Below are 18,705 nucleotides of genomic sequence, written 5' to 3'. Positions count from 1 at the left end.
GAAATAAAAATAAGCAAAAAACAAGGACCACCAAGCTTGATGAGAGTTGAGATGTTGGGCAGAATGGAGATGTCCATTTCATGGCATCCACCCCTTTACAGGTTAGAGCTAAGATTAGTGCAGTTAAAGTGGAGAAGTGAGAAATGAACTGCCTGTAGTAGTTTGCAAGGCCCAGAGAACGTTGGATAGCACATTGGCCAGTGGGTCATGGCCACTATAACATGGGAACAATTTCTCTGTATCCATTTGTATGCCTAGATCCAATATTATGTAATCCAGGAAAGGAAGAGAGTATTTTCAAAAACATATTTCTCAAATTTGCTATATAGTCTATTCCCCCTTGCATGCTGAAGTACAGTACGAACATGTCTATGATGGAAGACCAGGTCTGGTGAGAATATTGAGATGTCGTAACGGTAAACAGTAACACAACTGTAGGTGAAACATACATTGGGTTTGAGCAGCTGAGTGGTCAGTACACATTTAATTACTTGTTACTGTGTGCTGTTACTTTTCATGTTGTTGGATATTCCTATTGCTGAACTATCTTGTAAACAATTATCTCTGGGGTTATGAAGTTTACACACAGCATCATACTTGTTACTTGCTGTCCCTGTTAATCTAGGAATGTGCCACTTTTGTATATAATTTTGTATCCAATTCTACTTTATTCATTTATTCTTGTTTTATTAATGAAGCTGTGAGGGATACCACCCCTCGTGCCCCAAATGACGTCAGACGTCGACTATGTTGAGCTCAAAAGATACGGTATGGTCACTGGTTACCAAGACGTGACGTTACGCCCTCCTAGCGGAGCTTGTAAGGGCAGCTTGGTTCAGTTTACACAGACACCTCCTGTCCACACGGGCACAGAGAGGCAACAAACTGAGAGAGACTTTTCACTGCCCCAGTGAAACAGCACGTTCTCAGCTCGGAAAGACTGCTATCAGTTCCTCGGTCCGCTAACGGGATTATATAGGGTAAGAAACCAACCCGCGGTAGCGTATTACTAGGCCGAAACACAGACGTGGGGATTCGTGATCGAGATACCAGACAGCACAAGATTAAATTATATATTTAAGCGCCTTAAGGGCTCACTAGACAATACACACAATATATACAGTGGTCTGAGGTTACAAATACAGGTGGTATGGTACAAACAGGATTAACGGATAAATTTTGTAAACTGGGATTCAATAAAACGTAACCTTTACTAGGTCATTTAAAATAATGTATCACACTTGGTGAGAGACGACATAGACAACAAACAAATACCTCCACTGTATCAGTTCATATACCATTCACATGAAATGAAAAAAGGGTGGATCTCACCTCGTCTGGGTAGGGTCCACGACCATGGAGGAGGGTCCTGGCAGTGGTAATACCTTTGACCGATGTGACCAGGTGCTGATGTCGTGATTGGCACATTATTATATTATGGCTTTCCTGCCTTTCTAGAGGCCAAGGGGCTGTTCTTGTAGCCTGCCTACCACAATGGAGCACCCGCCCCGACAGGGGCGAGCCCACACTGAACCTTTCCCTCAGTATGGGTCTAAAGTTCTATAAAGCCCTAACTACAACGCCCTACATGCCATGTTTCTGTCTTTTTCAGACATCATCAGGGGACTTCACACATGTATTCCAGGGCAACTACAAATAGAAATTACAGACAAACACTAAGTGTAGGTCACAAATATCTGAGTACCGCATGTATAGTAACTTATCAGCAGACTCAGTATACTTACTAGAGATCAAGGTGATTTTAGCCTCGTATCATCAGACAGGATAGTGGGTAACTCTTATCCTCACTGTTACAGGGGAAGTGTCCCATGTCAGTCAGTGTCTCACCACAGTGATTTTGGTGAGCACTGAATAGTTGTTAGCCGCCTCCTAATATACCTCTACTCGCGGTGAGTGTACGCCCCCCATGATTATTTGCCTCACCTGTCCGGATCTCTCAGGGTAATTGTTATACCATGTGGAACGCACGCCGCTCGCGTGCGTTCCACCGGACCGGAAGCTACAATCACGTGATGCGGGCTGAACCGGAAGTGAGGTCAGGGCCTGAGTCAGAGCGTTGCTAGTTGCATAGCAACCTCTAGGCTCATGACGCACGGCAAATGATATCTTGCCTGCTCTTTATGTATACGCACAATCGCATTGCGGATTTAACTTGGCAGGACAGCCGAACGCACGCTGTACTCCTCAGAATGCCGGTAATTAATTGGGCCATGGGACCAGATATATACAGTGGAGGAAATAATTATTTGACCCCTCACTGATTTTGTAAGTTTGTCCAATGACAAAGAAATGAAAAGTCTCAGAACAGTATCATTTCAATGGTAGGTTTATTGTAACAGTGGCAGATAGCACATCAAAAGGAAAATCGAAAAAATAACTTTAAATAAAAGATAGCAACTGATTTGCATTTCATTGAGTGAAATAAGTATTTGAACCCTGTAACAAAAAAAGACTTAATACTTGGTGGAAAAACCCTTGTTTGCAAGCACAGAGGTCAAACGTTTCTTGTAATTGATGACCAAGTTTGCGCACATTTTAGGAGGAATGTTGGTCCACTCCTCTTTGCAGATCATCTCTAAATCCCTAAGGTTTCGAGGCTGTCTCTGTGCAACTCTGAGCTTGAGCTCCCTCCATAGGTTTTCGATTGGATTAAGGTCCGGAGACTGACTAGGCCACTCCATGACCTTAATGTGCTTCTTCTTGAGCCACTCCTTTGTTGCCTTTGCTGTATGTTTTGGGTCATTGTCGTGCTGGAACACCCATCCACGACCCATTTTCAGTTTCCTGGCAGAGGGAAGGAGGTTGTCGCTCAGGATTTCACGATACATGGCTCCGTCCATTTTCCCGTTTATGCGAATAAGTTGTCCTGTGCCCTTAGCAGAAAAACACCCCCAAAGCAAAATGTTTCCACCCCCATGCTTGACGGTGGGGACGGTGTTTTGGGGGTCATAGGCAGCATTTTTCTTCCTCCAAACACAGCGAGTTGAGTTAATGCCAAAGAGCTCTATTTTGGTCTCATCAGACCACAGCACCTTCTCCCAGTCACTCTCTGAATCATTCAGGTGTTCATTGGCAAACTTCAGACGGGCCTGCACATGTGCCTTCCTGAGCAGGGGGACCTTGCGAGCCCTGCAGGATTTTAATCCATTGCGGTGTAATGTGTTTCCAATGGTTTTCTTGGTGACTGTGGTCCCTGCTAATTTGAGGTCATTAACTAACTCCTCCCGTGTAGTTCTAGGATGCTTTTTCACCTTTCTCAGAACCATTGACACCCCACGAGGTGAGATCTTGCGTGGAGCCCCAGAGCGAGGTCGATTGATGGTCATTTTGTGCTCCTTCCATTTTCGAACAATCGCACCAACAGTTGTCACCTTCTCTCCCAGCTTCTTGCTAATGGTTTTGTAGCCCATTCCAGCCTTGTGCAGGTCTACAATTTTGTCTCTGACATCCTTGGACAGCTCTTTGGTCTTTCCCATGTTGGAGAGTTTGGAGTCTGCTTGATTGATTGATTCTGTGGACAGGTGTCTTTTATACAGGTGACTAGTTAGGACAGGTGTCCTTAATGAGGGTGACTAATTGAGTAGAAGTGTCTAACCACTCTGTGGGAGCCAGAACTCTTAATGGTTGGTAGGGGTTCAAATACTTATTTCACTCAATGAAATGCAAATCAGTTGCTATCTTTTATTTAAAGTTATTTTTTCGATTTTCCTTTTGATGTGCTATCTGCCACTGTTACAATAAACCTACCATTGAAATGATACTGTTCTGAGACTTTTCATTTCTTTGTCATTGGACAAACTTACAAAATCAGTGAGGGGTCAAATAATTATTTCCGCCACTGTATCAGCTGAAGTACATACTTTAGGACATTTCATCCGGTTAGAATTCCAAATGAGTCCACCACCGGATCCCATGCGATCATTTACATGAGACCACATGGGATCAAAGGGGGGACCTGGTCAGACTACCGCATATTTTATCTTATCAGGTAGCCCCTGTTACCAATCCAACCGAGTCCATCATATCGCATCCCATGCGCCCATAGTACGAGCACATGAGATCCAAGGGGGACACAGTCAGATCTCACCCATCCTAATTCACCTTGCAACCTAGATCACAAAAAACAGCAATAGTTTTGTTGTTCATTTAAGCCGGATGGATGGACCGTTCTGAGATAGAAGATCCATTTAGCCTCGCATTGCAGGATCCTCTTGTCAAAATCACCCCGTCTTGTGCCAGGCCTAATTTTTTCAATTCCCATGAAGGAAAGACAATCCAGTCTGCCATCATGTTCGGTGTTCACATGTCGTGCCACCGATGTATCTCTACCATTCCTTATGTCGCTCAGGTGCTCTCCTATTCTTCTCCTCCCTACCAGTCTTCCCGAAATATTCCTTTCCACATTCACATGTGATTTTGTAAACCTATCCCATGCTTCTGCAGTTAATACAGTCCGTAATTGAGTAGACTTTATCGGTGTTATTGCTCCTAAATGACTTTGCTTTGGCCATAAAGGGGCACGCCACACATCTGCCATATTTGAAATTACCACTAAGGCCTCTCTCAAGCCATGTCTTTTGCTGGGGCACTGGTGCATAGTGGCTATGCACCAACATATCACGGATACTTCTACCACGCCTATATGTGATGCTGGGGCGCCCTTTTATGGCCTTGCAGATGTCGGGATCCATTAAAAGCACATGCCAGTGTTTTGATATAATATCTCTGATTACAGAAGAACAGCCATTGTATGTGCTAATAAAACGGATCTCCCTTTTCAGGGCCATCTGGTACGCTGGTGTAAGTACACCTGCTGGGTATCCACAATGGTGGCAGATGTGTGGCGTGCCCCTTTATGGCCAAAGCAAAGTCATTCAGGAGCAATAACACCGATAAAGTCTACTCAATTACAGACTTTGTTAACTGCAAAAGCATGGGATTGGATAACAAAATCACATGTGACTGTGGAAAGGAATATTTCGGGAAGACTGGTAGAGAGGAGAAGAATAGGAGAGCACCTGAGCGACATAAGGAATGGTAGAGATACATCGGTGGCACGACATGTGAACACCGAACATGATGGCAGACTGGATTGTCTTTCCTTCATGGGAATTGAAAAAATTAGGCCTGGCACAAGACGGGGTGACTTTGACAAGAGGATCCTGCAATGCGAGGCTAAATGGATCTTCTATCTCAGAACGGTCCATCCATCCGGCTTAAATGAACAACAAAACTATTGCTGTTTTTTGTGATCTAGGTTGCAAGGTGAATTAGGATGGGTGAGATCTGACTGTGTCCCCCTTGGATCTCATGTGCTCGTACTATGGGCGCATGGGATGCGATGATGGACTCGGTTGGATTGGTAACAGGGGCTACCTGATAAGATAAAATATGCGGTAGTCTGACCAGGTCCCCCCTTTGATCCCATGTGGTCTCATGTAAATGGTGATCGCATGGGATCCGGTGGTGGACTCATTTGGAATTCTAACCGGATGAAATGTCCTAAAGTATGTACTTCAGCTGATATATATCTGGTCCCATGGCCCAATTATTAACCGGCATTCTGAGGAGTACAGCGTGTGTTCGGCTGTCCTGCCAAGTTAAATCCGCAATGCGATTGTGCGTATATATAAAGAGCAGGCAAGATATCATTTGCCTGACAATCGGGCCATGCGTCATGAGCCTAGAGGTTGCTATGCAACTAGCAACGCTCTGACTCAGGCCCTGACCTCACTTCCGGTTCAGCCCGCATCACGTGATTGTAGCTTCCGGTCCGGTGGAACGCACGCGAGCGGCGTGCGTTCCACATGGTATAACAAGCACCCTGAGAGATCCGGACAGGTGAGGCAAATAATCATGGGGGGCGTACACTCACCGCGAATAGAGGTATATTAGGAGGCGGCTAACAACTATTCAGTGCTCACGCAAATCACTGTGGTGAGACACTGACTGACATGGGACACTTCCCCTGTAACAGTGAGGATAAGAGTTACCCACTATCCTGTCTGATGATACGAGGCTAAAATCACCTTAATCTCTAGTAAGTATACTGAGTCTGCTGATAAGTTACTATACATGCGGTACTCAGATATTTGTGACCTACACTTAGTGTTTGTCTGTAATTTTTATTTGTAGTTGCCCTGGAATACATGTGTGAAGTCCCCTGATGATGTCTGAAAAAGACAGAAACATGGCATGTAGGGCGTTGTAGTTAGGGCTTTATAGAACTTTAGACCCATACTGAGGGAAAGGTTCGGTGTGGGGTCGCCCCTGTCGGGGCGGGTGCTCCATTGTGGTAGGCAGGCTACAAGAACAGCCCCTTGGCCTCTAGAAAGGCAGGAAAGCCATAATATAATAATGTGCCAATCACGACATCAGCACCTGGTCACATTGGTCAAAGGTATTACCACTGCCAGGACCCTCCTCCATGGTCGTGGACCCTACCCAGACGAGGTGAGATCCACCCTTTTTTCATTTCATGTGAATGGTATATGAACTGATACAGTGGAGGTATTTGTTTGTTGTCTATGTCGTCTCTCACCAAGTGCGATACATTATTTTAAATGACCTAGTAAAGGTTACGTTTTATTGAATCCCAGTTTACAAAATTTATCCATCATATTTGGGTGTAATTAAATACCACGTACACATACTTGTAGGGGTGGTATAACTAAATAATTTTTATTACAAACTGGATTAAACAGAGCAAAAGTCAGTTTACCAGATAGATGAGTCCTTTTGGGTTGTGATGAGTCACATAGAGGGCAGTGATGTCAGCAGGTTCCAGGTCCCTCTAAACACATGGCACGATGTGACCCTCCTTCAGAGAAAAGCCACGCCCGCTTGCTGGCACAAGCCTTTTAACCTGTAGCTGGCCCTTCTCCTCCCGGCCTCTGGGAGGGTCCACCCCCCCACTGCTGGGCTGGCAGCACATGAGCCACAAAACCGATAGGGGTTAACGGCTCCAGACCAGAATGTCGCAGGGAGGTGGTTATGGGAGCAACGGATCCGCCTGGGTTCCGGCTACCAGTAGAGTCCAAGCATGGTACCGTTTTTTTATTTCTCTGGAGATATATTTATATCTCTTCTTCCTGGCATCCCACCACCAAGCTATGACCACGGGCCTGTTCATCATGGCCACAGGGACACAAATATGTATCTGGTTTATGTCTGTGATGGACGGGTGATTCATAATTCCTTATGAACTGCCGATTCCATGATGTCTGATAATTTCCTTTGTTCCAAGGACTGACTTAGACCCCCTGCAGGGAGGTTTTCCTGCAGGATCCGTGCTGTCTGAATAGGGTGTGAAATGTAAACAAAAGTGGCCTGCAAGAAGTTCTCTGCCAGATGGCTGGGCTTTTTAAGCAGGGCCCTCCTGTGGAGTTCACTACCTCTGCTATCTGACAGCTGATGGCCGGTGTAGGAACATGGCTGACAAATAATAATCCATATTCCTCACAGAAGAATTAGATTATATATATATATAATGTGTATTTGTAGGTGTTATATAATTTTTCAAAGAGCACAACCCTGCCTCCTCCCTCAGTCTCAGTTCCTCCCCGCTGTGCTCCCAAGTCTGTCCCTTCTATTTACAAAATCACTGATCCCCTTACCCTCCATTGATAACACTGAGCCTCTGCATCCAAATCTTGTGATGCCCAAAGTATGTATTGTAATAAGCGGGCTGACTGCCAGTCTGCTCTCACACGGGATTTGGATGCAGCTGCTTGGTGACGTTTCAAGCAGAGGGAAAGGGAATCAGTGATGTCACAGACAGAGGGAACAGACTTGACAGCCCAACAAGCAGGAACTGGGGGATTATAAACTTCAAACTGGGCACTTGGTGCATCATTTGCATATCCATAAAGGTTCTTCAGAAACGGAGGTAAAACTATGAAAGGTATGCTTTTAACAATATTGTAGTACTTTAGCAATAGTTATATATACTAAATACGGGTAACAGACTACCTTTAGTTAAAGGGGTTATCCAGGAATTTGATATTGATGGCCTATCCTCAGGTTAGGTCAACAATATCATAATGGGGGGTGGGGGGTTCGACACCCAGGACCCCTGATAATCAATTGTTTGAAGAGTCCTCAGCACTCCCTGAACATTTAGGCCTCTCCCTAGGCCAGTGACGTCACCACACATCAGTGACGTGGCCAAGGTGCATCTCAGACCAATTCAAGTGAATGGGCCTGATCTGCAATACTAAGCACAGCCACTATCAAATGGACAGCGCTGTCAAGCTGTGTGGAGGCTGCAGTGCTCAATGGAGCTCAGATGAGCGCTGCGGCCTCTTCAAACAGCTGATTGGTGGGAGTGCCAGGAGTGGGAACCCCGCAGATCTGATGAAATCCACATTAACACCTCTAAATCTCCAAAACAGCACCTAAAGTGTGGATGTTTTCCATAAAATGTGCAAAACTTTAACATGAAAAATGTTTCTTCTACTTTTCACCAGGCAAAGCACAAATACCACTTGCTTCTGGATGTCAGCAAACACATATGTTGTTTAGGAGAATTAGCAGATTAAAAGATTAATACGTAAGAAGAACAGCTGGCCTAGGAAGAAATGCCCAAGTCTTGGAGAAACTGGACCTATCTTCATGTAGGCGCGCCAGACAACATCTTGTGTCCTTAAGCAAGTGACGTTATCTCCTTATGATGACAAGAAGCGCATTGTAAGCTCTGACGCACCATAGAAGATGAATTATGTAGTGCATAATAACAGGACGCTTCTACACTTGGGTGTTATCCTCAGTTTGTGCCTCCCAGTGAATGTACTCTTACATTTATAATGGCAGCCATGGGCATTTCCTTTGGAGAAACCTGCTGAAAAGCAGTTACTTAGGAACATTTACATAGGACACAAAAGAATTAAACTGATCCCCTACAGAGCAGACAGATGTCATTTTCATTAATCTTCTCCAAAGAGTGACACAAAGGACAGATCCCAAGCCTTCTTTATGGGGCATGTCACTGGTGAAGTGTAGCATAGCTGCAAATACTAAATTCATGTTACCACGTAAACTGGGAAACCCTAACCTACTGTAAGCTACAATCCACCTACCGCTTATGACATATGCCAATATTCATGATAAGATTCCAGTCTAATGTAATTAGTGTGCCATCTGCACTCTTAGGGGTCATGCACACGGCCGTGCCCATATTGAAGCCCGCAAATAGCATGTCTGCAATATGCAGGCACCGGCCGTGTGCACCCCGCATCACGGATGTGGACCCATTCACTTGAATGGGTCCGCAATCCAGAAGGTCCAGTGCGGAACGGATTGCGTCCGTGGGGTTTCTGTCCATGCCTCCGCACTGGAAAATAGTAGTGTATGCACTACCTTTTTACGGTGCGGACGGATCACAGTCCCATTCTAATGGATATTTTTATGTATTATGTCACCCTGGGAATATGTTATTGACAGGCAGCCTAAGAGACCCTGCCCTGGCAGAGCCTAATAAACCACTGTATTTGGCAGACGCTGAGGACATTGTTAGACCCCTGGCTGCCATAGTAACCCTGTGATTGCCTCCCAAAGGGCTGATGGACTGAGAGAGAGACCCCTCCCTCTGTCTAAATGCTTAGATGCCATTGTTTCTATCTAAGAAGCTGTGCCCGTGCCATTCCTGCAACGGCCTGTGCTCTGAGTTAGTACTTATTTGGTGTATGAAAGGATTAATTAACTGAATGAAATACAAGCAAGAGTCACATGATTATGAAACATCAGCTAGCAATAATTAAATAATACAGCACGCTGTGTCCCTATTGTGCCTGCTTGCCTGTTACCCAAAAGGAGTTATCCATCCCTATTATGACCCCCCACTCTTATCCCGCTCCCCGACACTCGCGTCGCTTCTGATCCCCGCACGGGCGCCACTCAAAACATCCGAGGATTAGGGGGGGCTGGGGGAGACTTGGAAGCAATGGGTGTCAGGGAGTGGGGTAAGTACAATGTATATGAGGGGCCCAGGCATAACCCGTATCCAGTGTACATGGGATAACTTGTTTTATGCCCCTTTCCTCTGGGTTGATAATTCCTCTATATTTTAAAGAGCTTTCTGTGCCATTGTCCTGTACACTGCCCATAAAATCATATTATTCATATTTGTTTCTTTTCTGCTGATTAATATGAGTTTCTCGATAAAACGCATTAGCTACAACGTGTAAAGACGTACATTTACTAGTTCAACTTTGTTTTTAGACGGCAAGAGAACGGTGCCACATAGTGGCCATTTAAAAAAAAAACTCCTAGAACTTGCAGCAACACAAAACTTTTATAGCTTAGCAACTCTCAGTTATAGAAGTAACATCACGGCTATGTGGGGCATCGGAATCCGAATTTTTCACACAATGGGGAAGATATACTAACCCAATAGATAGGTGTCAACTTAGACTGGCTATTTAACCTTGCATTTATTACAATGGCTCAGGCTGAAAAATACATTTGGTGTAAGGCTAGACACTTTGGGGGAGATTTATTAAGACCGGTGCTTTCTGCGCTGGTCTTGATATCTCCTGAGCTGCCAAAAGATGCGCCTATTTTAAGATGCATGCAGGACTTTTGTCTCCGCTCCAAAATCATTTTCTGAGCGCAAACCTAACGGACCCCATTATAGTCTATGGGGTCCGTAGGCTCCGCTCGCCTCAGTTATGTGCCCAATCCGTCCTTTCCGTTCTCCTGCTCCTATAACTGAGCAGGAGAACGGAAAGGCTGAACGCTGGTGTGAACTCAGCCTTACTCAGATGCTTGCACTTGTCCATTTTTCCTGCTTTCAAGAAAGAACCGCAAGATTTGACTGTGCATTTCCTGCCTAATATATCTCTCACCTCTTCATTGGTATCACTGCAATGAGATAATTAATGTTACTCACTTCTCTCTGTGATTTCAGGCTGGATCTTTAAGGACGTATTACCTTCAATTCTGCTATTGGATGCCATACATGGGTGGGCGTGTGGTGTTATACCTGATCAGTGTATATGAGTTCTTCTGATGCTGAAGGGCTACGCAGTGTAGGGCACAACAGAGTTTAAAGGGCTTCTGTCACCCCCCTAACGTCATTTTTCATTTTTGGGCGACTTAAAAACCTTTTACTGCGATTTATCAATATATATAAAAAACGCACTTTTATAATATGTAAATTACCTCTCTAGCAGCAAGTAGGGGGGCTACTTGCTTGTAGCAGCCGCATCCTCCTTTCAAATAAACGCCCCCTCCTCCTGTTGATTGACAGGGCCAGCGACCGCTCTCGTCCCCTGGCTGGCCCTGTCTGCGTTCTAAATCTCACGCCTGCGCCGTACCGGTCTTCAGTCGCACTGGGAGGAGGACGCTCGCTCGGCCGCTCCTTCCTCAATGCGCCTGCGCCGATGACGTCACATCTACACCCGGGGCAGGCGCACTGAGGAAGGAGAGGCCAAGCGAGCGTCCTCCTCTCGGTGCGCCTGCGCCGACTGAAGACCGGTACGGCGCAGGCGCAAGATTTAGAGCGCAGACAGGGCCAGCCAGAGGATGTTTTTGATGAAATTTACTGAACGAGTTGTTTTTTTTACGAAACTACTGAACGAAAAAGGGTAAGAGCACTATATATTGATAAATCACAGTATAAGGATTTTAAGTCGCCCAAAAATGAAAAATGACTTTAGAGGGGTAACAGAAGCCCTTTAACTTCATGCAACAAACACTAGTCACTTGTAGTGTGAGGAATTCATAATGGACTTCTTGATACACATTTACAAAATAAAGCAGCTGTGTTCTTTGCTTTTCCATGTATGACTGTCCTGTGAATAGCTAGTACTACCCATTGAAGTTATGTATAACCTACCGAGAGAGAAGAATCAGCTATCCCAAACCACAGCACTGTCTAGGAGGGTGTGATTCACCATCTGACAGACTTAGATGCCAGCTGACCACATCATTCTCTTTCATCTGCATAATGTATGAATCATTCTCCTTACACAATCACTACATTTCTAGAATGTGGTCTTTTTAATATTCAGTGGTTAATATTATGTGTTCAATAGCTCAGGTATTTTTACATGAAGCAAATAAGACCTAAATTAAAGGGGTTGTCTGGGTTCAGAACTGAACCCGGACATAAGCTCCCATTCACTCATTTACCATGTATGAGTAGAGCCTCGGAGCATTTCTAGCCCTGATGCTCCCCCTTGCTCTAGGGCTTCATTTGGGTATGCTGGGTGAGACTACCGCATAGCAGTGATCCCGGTGACATCACCGGCACAAATGGCCAGTCTTTAGCACTGCCCCTGGTCCGCATCTGATCCGCATTTCATTTGGACTGGATGCGGACCCATTGATTTCAATGGGTTTGCAAAAGATGCAGACAGCACACCTTGTGCTGTCCACATCCGTATGTCCATCCCTTAAAAAATGCAAAAAAGATAGAACATGTCCTATTCTTGTCCCTTGGGCATTGTTCCAATGTTGTTACATTGTTACAAAAAAAAACAGATGCAACATGGACGTCACACGGATGACATTTTATTTGCAGATCCGCATTTTGCAGACCAAAAAATACATACAGTCATGTGAATGCACCTTTGGAGCTCATGCACAGGAACGTATTTTCTTTCAGTGTTCGTTCAGTTTTTTGTGGGGGACTGTATGCGGAACCATTCATTGTAATGGGTCCGCAAAAAAAACATTCTGTTTCCATATGTGCATTTATAGAAGATGTCCTATTATTGTCCCCATTACGGACAAGGATAGTACTATTATATTAGGGGCCAGCTGTACCATTCCGCAAAATCCTGAATGCACACAGACGTTATAAGTATTTTTTGTGGATCTGTTTTTTGCGGACCGCAAAATACATACGGTCGTGTGCACGAGACCTTAGTGTTACTCTGCCAGATTTCCGCTAAGCCTTTCCCCTTGTTGAAAATGTTGAAAAAGTGTAGAAGCCTAGAATTGCTAAATTGAGTCACTTTTTTAAACAGAGTTTTGGTGCGGACACATTACTAAATCTGCGCCGGTGTTCTTTAACACATGAAAATGCACATTTTAAAACTGTTGTTTTTTGTAATGTAAGGCTACTTTTGCACTAGCGTTTTGGCTTTCCGTTTGTGAGATCCGTTCAGGGCTCTCACAAGCAGTCCAAAACGGATCAGTTTTGCCCTAATTCATTCTGAATGGAAAAGGATCTGCTCAGAATGCATCAGTTTGCCTCCAATCAGTCTCCATTCAGTTCTAGAGGCGGACACCAAAACGCTGCCTGCAGCGCTTTACTGTCCCCCTGACAAAGCGGAGCCGTCCTGACACACAATGTAAGCCAATGCGGACGGATCCGTTTTCACTGGCACAATAGAAAACAGATCAGTTCCCCATTTTCAATGGTGTTCATGGCGGATCCATAATGGCTATAGAAGACATAATACAACCGGATCCGCTCATGACAGATGCATGCGGTTGTGTTATGGTAATGGAAGCGTTTTTACAGATCCATGACGGATCCGCAAAGAACGCTAATGTAAAAGTAGCCTAATACACATTTTTTATAGCATTTAAGTGCATTTTAATTTATTGTCATGTTGTACATGCATTTTTTGCTGCAGTTTTTCAAGAGAAACCTATGGAGAAAATACCAGAAAAAAATGCAGCAAACCAAACTGCATTGTGTTGGATTCACTCCTGGCTTTGGTTTAAAAAAAAATGCCATGTTTAATTCCAGTCTTAGGGTCCATTCACACGTCCGTGAAATGGGTCCGCATCCATTCCGCAATATCCGGAATGGGTGCGAACCCATTAATTCTCAATGGGGCAGGAATGGATGCGGAGAGCACACTATGTGCTCTCCGCATCTGCATTTCCGGAGCGCGGCCCCGATCTTTCGGTCCGCTGCTCCGGAAAAAAAAATAGAACATGTTCTATTCTTGTCCCCAATTGCGGACAAGTTCTATGGGGTGCAACACACTGCGGACGTGTGAATGGACCCTTAAGTGCAGTCCAAAAATCACGCTCCGTCTTGATCACTGCTCGTCTTGAAGGAGTGCATGGCATTATAATGATTATAATGCCATATGTGTCTGCACGGCCTTAAAGGGGTTGTCCCATTTCATTAATTGCTGTTAATCAGTTTCCCCAAGTGTCCTTGAATAATCTTCTAAATAACTTCCATTTCCTAACTTGCACGGTTCTCCTGAAAAATGCCTTCATCTGCGCCTCTGTTGTCTACCTGTATCCCATGGATACGGCCGGATACTTGCGGGGCTTGTATGTGCCGCGCCTGCGCACAATGTCCTACCTTCTCCCCAGCCGGCCGCTCGAGAACGCGCACGCATGGCTGTTTTACAAGCTGGGGAGGCGTGTCCTGCATGCTGGAGATAGTGCCGGGGAGAGAGACTGTCTGCCTGCTACGCTGCTGTCCTGCAGATTCTAGAGGAGGGAGGAGGGCCCTGGAAGATCACGGTGGCAGAGGTTAGTGATTGATATGCTCCCCTGGGCCCTATTAGTCACGGGCCGACTCCTTCTGGGCGGCGGAGCACACGGCGTCCTCGGTTGCTATGACGCCGTGCGCTCCCTCATGCCACCGGAATACAGTGATACATCTTACAGATCATAGCAGTGTATTACTGTTTTCCGGCAGCATGAGGGAGCGCACGGCGTCATAGCAACCGAGGACGCCCAGAAGGAGTCCAGGCAGTAATCCACAGATGCCCCCCCCCCCACCCCATAAGTGCCCTCCACAGATGCCCCCCCACCCCATAAGTGCCATCCACAGATGCCCCCACCCCATAAATGCACTCCACAGATGCCCCCACCCCATAAGTGCACTCCACAGATGCCCCCACCCCATAAGTGCCCTTCACAGATGCCCCCCCCACCCCATAAGTGCCCTCCACAGATGCCCCCCCCACCCCATAAGTGCACTCCACAGATGCCCCCCCACCCCATAAGTGTCCTCCACAGATGCCCCCACCCCATAAGTGCCCTCCACAGATGCCCCCCCCCCCCATATAAGCTGGGTAATAGGTCAGTGATAATATCAGAGACCGGGAAAGCTGGGTAATAAGTCTATAAGACTTATTACCCAGCTTTCCCGGTATCAGATATTATCACTGACTTATTACCCAGCTTTCCCCGTATCAGATATTATCACTGACTTATTACCCAGCTTTCCCCGTATCAGATATTATCACTGACTTATTACCCAGCTTTCCCGGTATCAGATATTATCACTGACTTATTACCCAGCTTTCCCGGTGTACAATATTATCACTGACTAATTACCCAGCTTTCCCGATGTCTGATATTATCACTGACTTATTACCCAGCTTTCCCCGTATCAGATATTATCACTGACTTATTACCCAGCTTTCCCCGTATCAGATATTATCACTGACTTATTACCCAGCTTTCCCGGTGTACAATATTATCACTGACTTATTACCCAGCTTTCCCGGTATCAGATATTATCACTGACTTATTACCCAGCTTTCCCGGTATCAGATATTATCACTGACTTATTACCCAGCTTTCCCGGTGTACAATATTATCACTGACTAATTACCCAGCTTTCCCGATGTCTGATATTATCACTGACTTATTACCCAGCTTTCCCCGTATCAGATATTATCACTGACTTATTACCCAGCTTTCCCCGTATCAGATATTATCACTGACTTATTACCCAGCTTTCCCGGTGTACAATATTATCACTGACTTATTACCCAGCTTTCCCGGTATCAGATATTATCACTGACTTATTACCCAGCTTTCCCGGTATCAGATATTATCACTGACTTATTACCCAGCTTTCCCGGTGTACAATATTATCACTGACTAATTACCCAGCTTTCCCGATGTCTGATATTATCACTGACTTATTACCCAGCTTTCCCCGTATCAGATATTATCACTGACTTATTACCCAGCTTTCCCCGTATCAGATATTATCACTGACTTATTACCCAGCTTTCCCGGTGTACAATATTATCACTGACTTATTACCCAGCTTTCCCGGTATCAGATATTATCACTGACTTATTACCCAGCTTTCCCGGTATCAGATATTATCACTGACTTATTACCCAGCTTTACCGGGAAAGGTGGGTAATAAGTCAGTGATAATATTGTTCACCGGGAAAGCTGGGTAATAAGTCAGTGATAATATTGTTCACCGGGAAAGCTGGGTAATAAGTCAGTGATAATATTGTTCACCGGGAAAGCTGGGTAATAAGTCAGTGATAATATCTGATACCGGGAGAGCTGGGTAATAAGTCAGTGATAATATCTGATACCGGGAAAGCTGGGTAATAAGTCTGTAATATTATTGTACACCGGGAAAGCTGGGTAATAAGTCTGTAATATTATTGTACACCGGGAAAGCTGGGTAATAAGTCAGTGATAATATTGTACACCGGGAAAGCTGGGTAATAAGTCAGTGATAATATCTGATACCGGGAAAGCTGGGTAATAAGTCAGTGATAATATTGTTCACCGGGAAAGCTGGGTAATAAGTCAGTGATAATATTGTACACCGGGAAAGCTGGGTAATAAGTCTGTAATATTATTGTACACCGGGAAAGCTGGGTAATAAGTCAGTGATAATATCTGATACCGGGAAAGCTGGGTAATAAGTCTGTAATATTATTGTACACCGGGAAAGCTGGGTAATAAGTCAGTGATAATATTGTACACCGGGAAAGCTGGGTAATAAGTCAGTGATAATATTGTACACCGGGAAAGCTGGGTAATAAGTCAGTGATAATATCTGATACCGGGAAAGCTGGGTAATAAGTCAGTGATAATATTGTACACCGGGAAAGCTGGGTAATAAGTCTGTAATATTATTGTACACCGGGAAAGCTGGGTAATAAGTCAGTGATAATATCTGATACCGGGAAAGCTGGGTAATAAGTCTGTAATATTATTGTACACCAGGAAAGCTGGGTAATAAGTCAGTGATAATATTGTACACCGGGAAAGCTGGGTAATAAGTCAGTGATAATATTGTACACCGGGAAAGCTGGGTAATAAGTCAGTGATAATATCTGATACCGGGAAAGCTGGGTAATAAGTCAGTGATAATATCTGATACCGGGAAAGCTGGGTAATAAGTCAGTGATAATATCTGATACCGGGAAAGCTGGGTAATAAGTCAGTTATAATATCAGACATCGGGAAAGCTGGGTAATAAGTCAGTGAATATATCTATCTATATCTAGCACAGATCATATGGCTACTAGCTAACATGCATTTGGGCTGTAGTGATTTATTGTTTTTGCTGCACAGAATGGGTTTGTAACACAGGTTTTATGTGTAAGTGTATTAGAATGCAGGACAGCCACAAGTTACTCCATTAGTTCACTAGCATTGGTCAGTGGTCACTGAGTGATTCCCCAGCAGGGGGAGGGGCTTTACATACTCTGCAGGCTCCATGTGGATGACTCATCCACATGAACGAGCACGGACTGAGCTCTGAGGGTGAGTCATGAGGAGGCGTGGCCTTCACTCAACTGCCTGAGAAGCAGGAAGTTATCAGGACATTTACTGCTGGTAAGATTGAAACAGCAAAGTGGGACAACCCCTTTAATGCTTCAAAATCATACTGACAGCTTTATGTCAGTATGATCCTGTAGAAGTATTTTGTATTTTAGGTTTGTAAGGAGGGTTGTATTTCAAGCTCGGCAGACTGGTGCAACATTTCCACCTGGGCAGTCGCCTTTCTCAAACTTGCTATTGTACATAAAAGTGCATTTTTGAAATTTGCTGTGATTATTGGCACGATCATGGTGACTGGCACAGAATGTGTAGATGTTATAAGAAGCAAGGTTTCTTTCAGAATTTAAGTTTGACATCCTTTATTGTTAAACTTTAGGATCATGCAAATTAACCTGAGATGAGTCCTGTCCCTGACTCTTCTCAGGGACAGGACTCCTCTCAGGTTAATTTGCATATGTATCAAATCAGGGTTTTTTACACAATAAAAGCACACAGAGCTCTGGGGACTGGGTATTGCGGATGTGCTAGCGGCCATCTAGCAACCCATGTCCTCAGCTCTAGACACAAAATCCTGGTGATAGAGCTTTTGACATGAAACCACGACATGTGTAAATGTACCAAACACCCAGATAATAATATATCATGATAGCTCCACTGCAGCTACTATGTCACTCACTGACAAGGTGCATCTGGAGCAGGAACAATGTACAATCTGTTGCCCTTTCAAGGGTATCTTTACACATCTCAATTATTGCCTAATGTATCATGTAAGACGTCAAGGATGAAGAAAGGATACTGAATGACTGCAGGTCATGAGAGGTTGCTCAGACAAAGCTTCGCTTTCCATACTCCGCTCCGCTCATGATTCAGATTAACCGCTTCCAAATGCACAGAGAATAGAAATAATTTAGGGCTATCCCCTGACTGGACCTTTATTTGCAACCGTTTTCTAGTCCAGGACGGTCATACAACCAATGGATATGCAAATAGCCATTTACATGGCAGTGAGGACCATTTGCATCTGAATGCTCCATGGTTTAATACACTGATGTAATCCAGACGGGAAACTTGCTTTATTATTATATACTGCATATTTTCTTTCATGTTGATGACAACTGGTTCGAATGGAGTCATGGATTTCATAATACATGAAATGTAAACCATATGAGGAAGAAAGCTCAAGCACGGTTGTGTGAGAAGCGACCTGAA

General features: G+C 44.7%; 1 protein-coding gene and 1 long non-coding RNA gene across 2 annotated transcripts in view; one reads left to right on the top strand and one right to left on the bottom strand.

Annotated features, from left to right (window-relative positions):
- DPYSL3 (dihydropyrimidinase like 3) overlaps positions 1-18,705 on the bottom strand; it is a 139,988-nt gene that overhangs the window by 108,251 nt on the left and 13,032 nt on the right. The window lies entirely within an intron of this gene.
- The window catches only part of LOC122928172, a 37,806-nt gene continuing 33,293 nt past the window's right edge, over positions 14,193-18,705 (top strand). The window contains exon 1 of the long non-coding RNA XR_006387855.1: positions 14,193-14,469. This is a non-coding gene — a long non-coding RNA (uncharacterized LOC122928172). The remainder of the gene's footprint in view (positions 14,470-18,705) is intronic.

Source organism: Bufo gargarizans, chromosome 2 (assembly GCF_014858855.1).
Source record: "Bufo gargarizans isolate SCDJY-AF-19 chromosome 2, ASM1485885v1, whole genome shotgun sequence".
Lineage (NCBI taxonomy): Eukaryota > Metazoa > Chordata > Amphibia > Anura > Bufonidae > Bufo > Bufo gargarizans.
The sequence above is the reverse complement of the archived record's forward strand: the minus strand, read 5'-3'. Positions and strand labels throughout refer to the sequence as shown.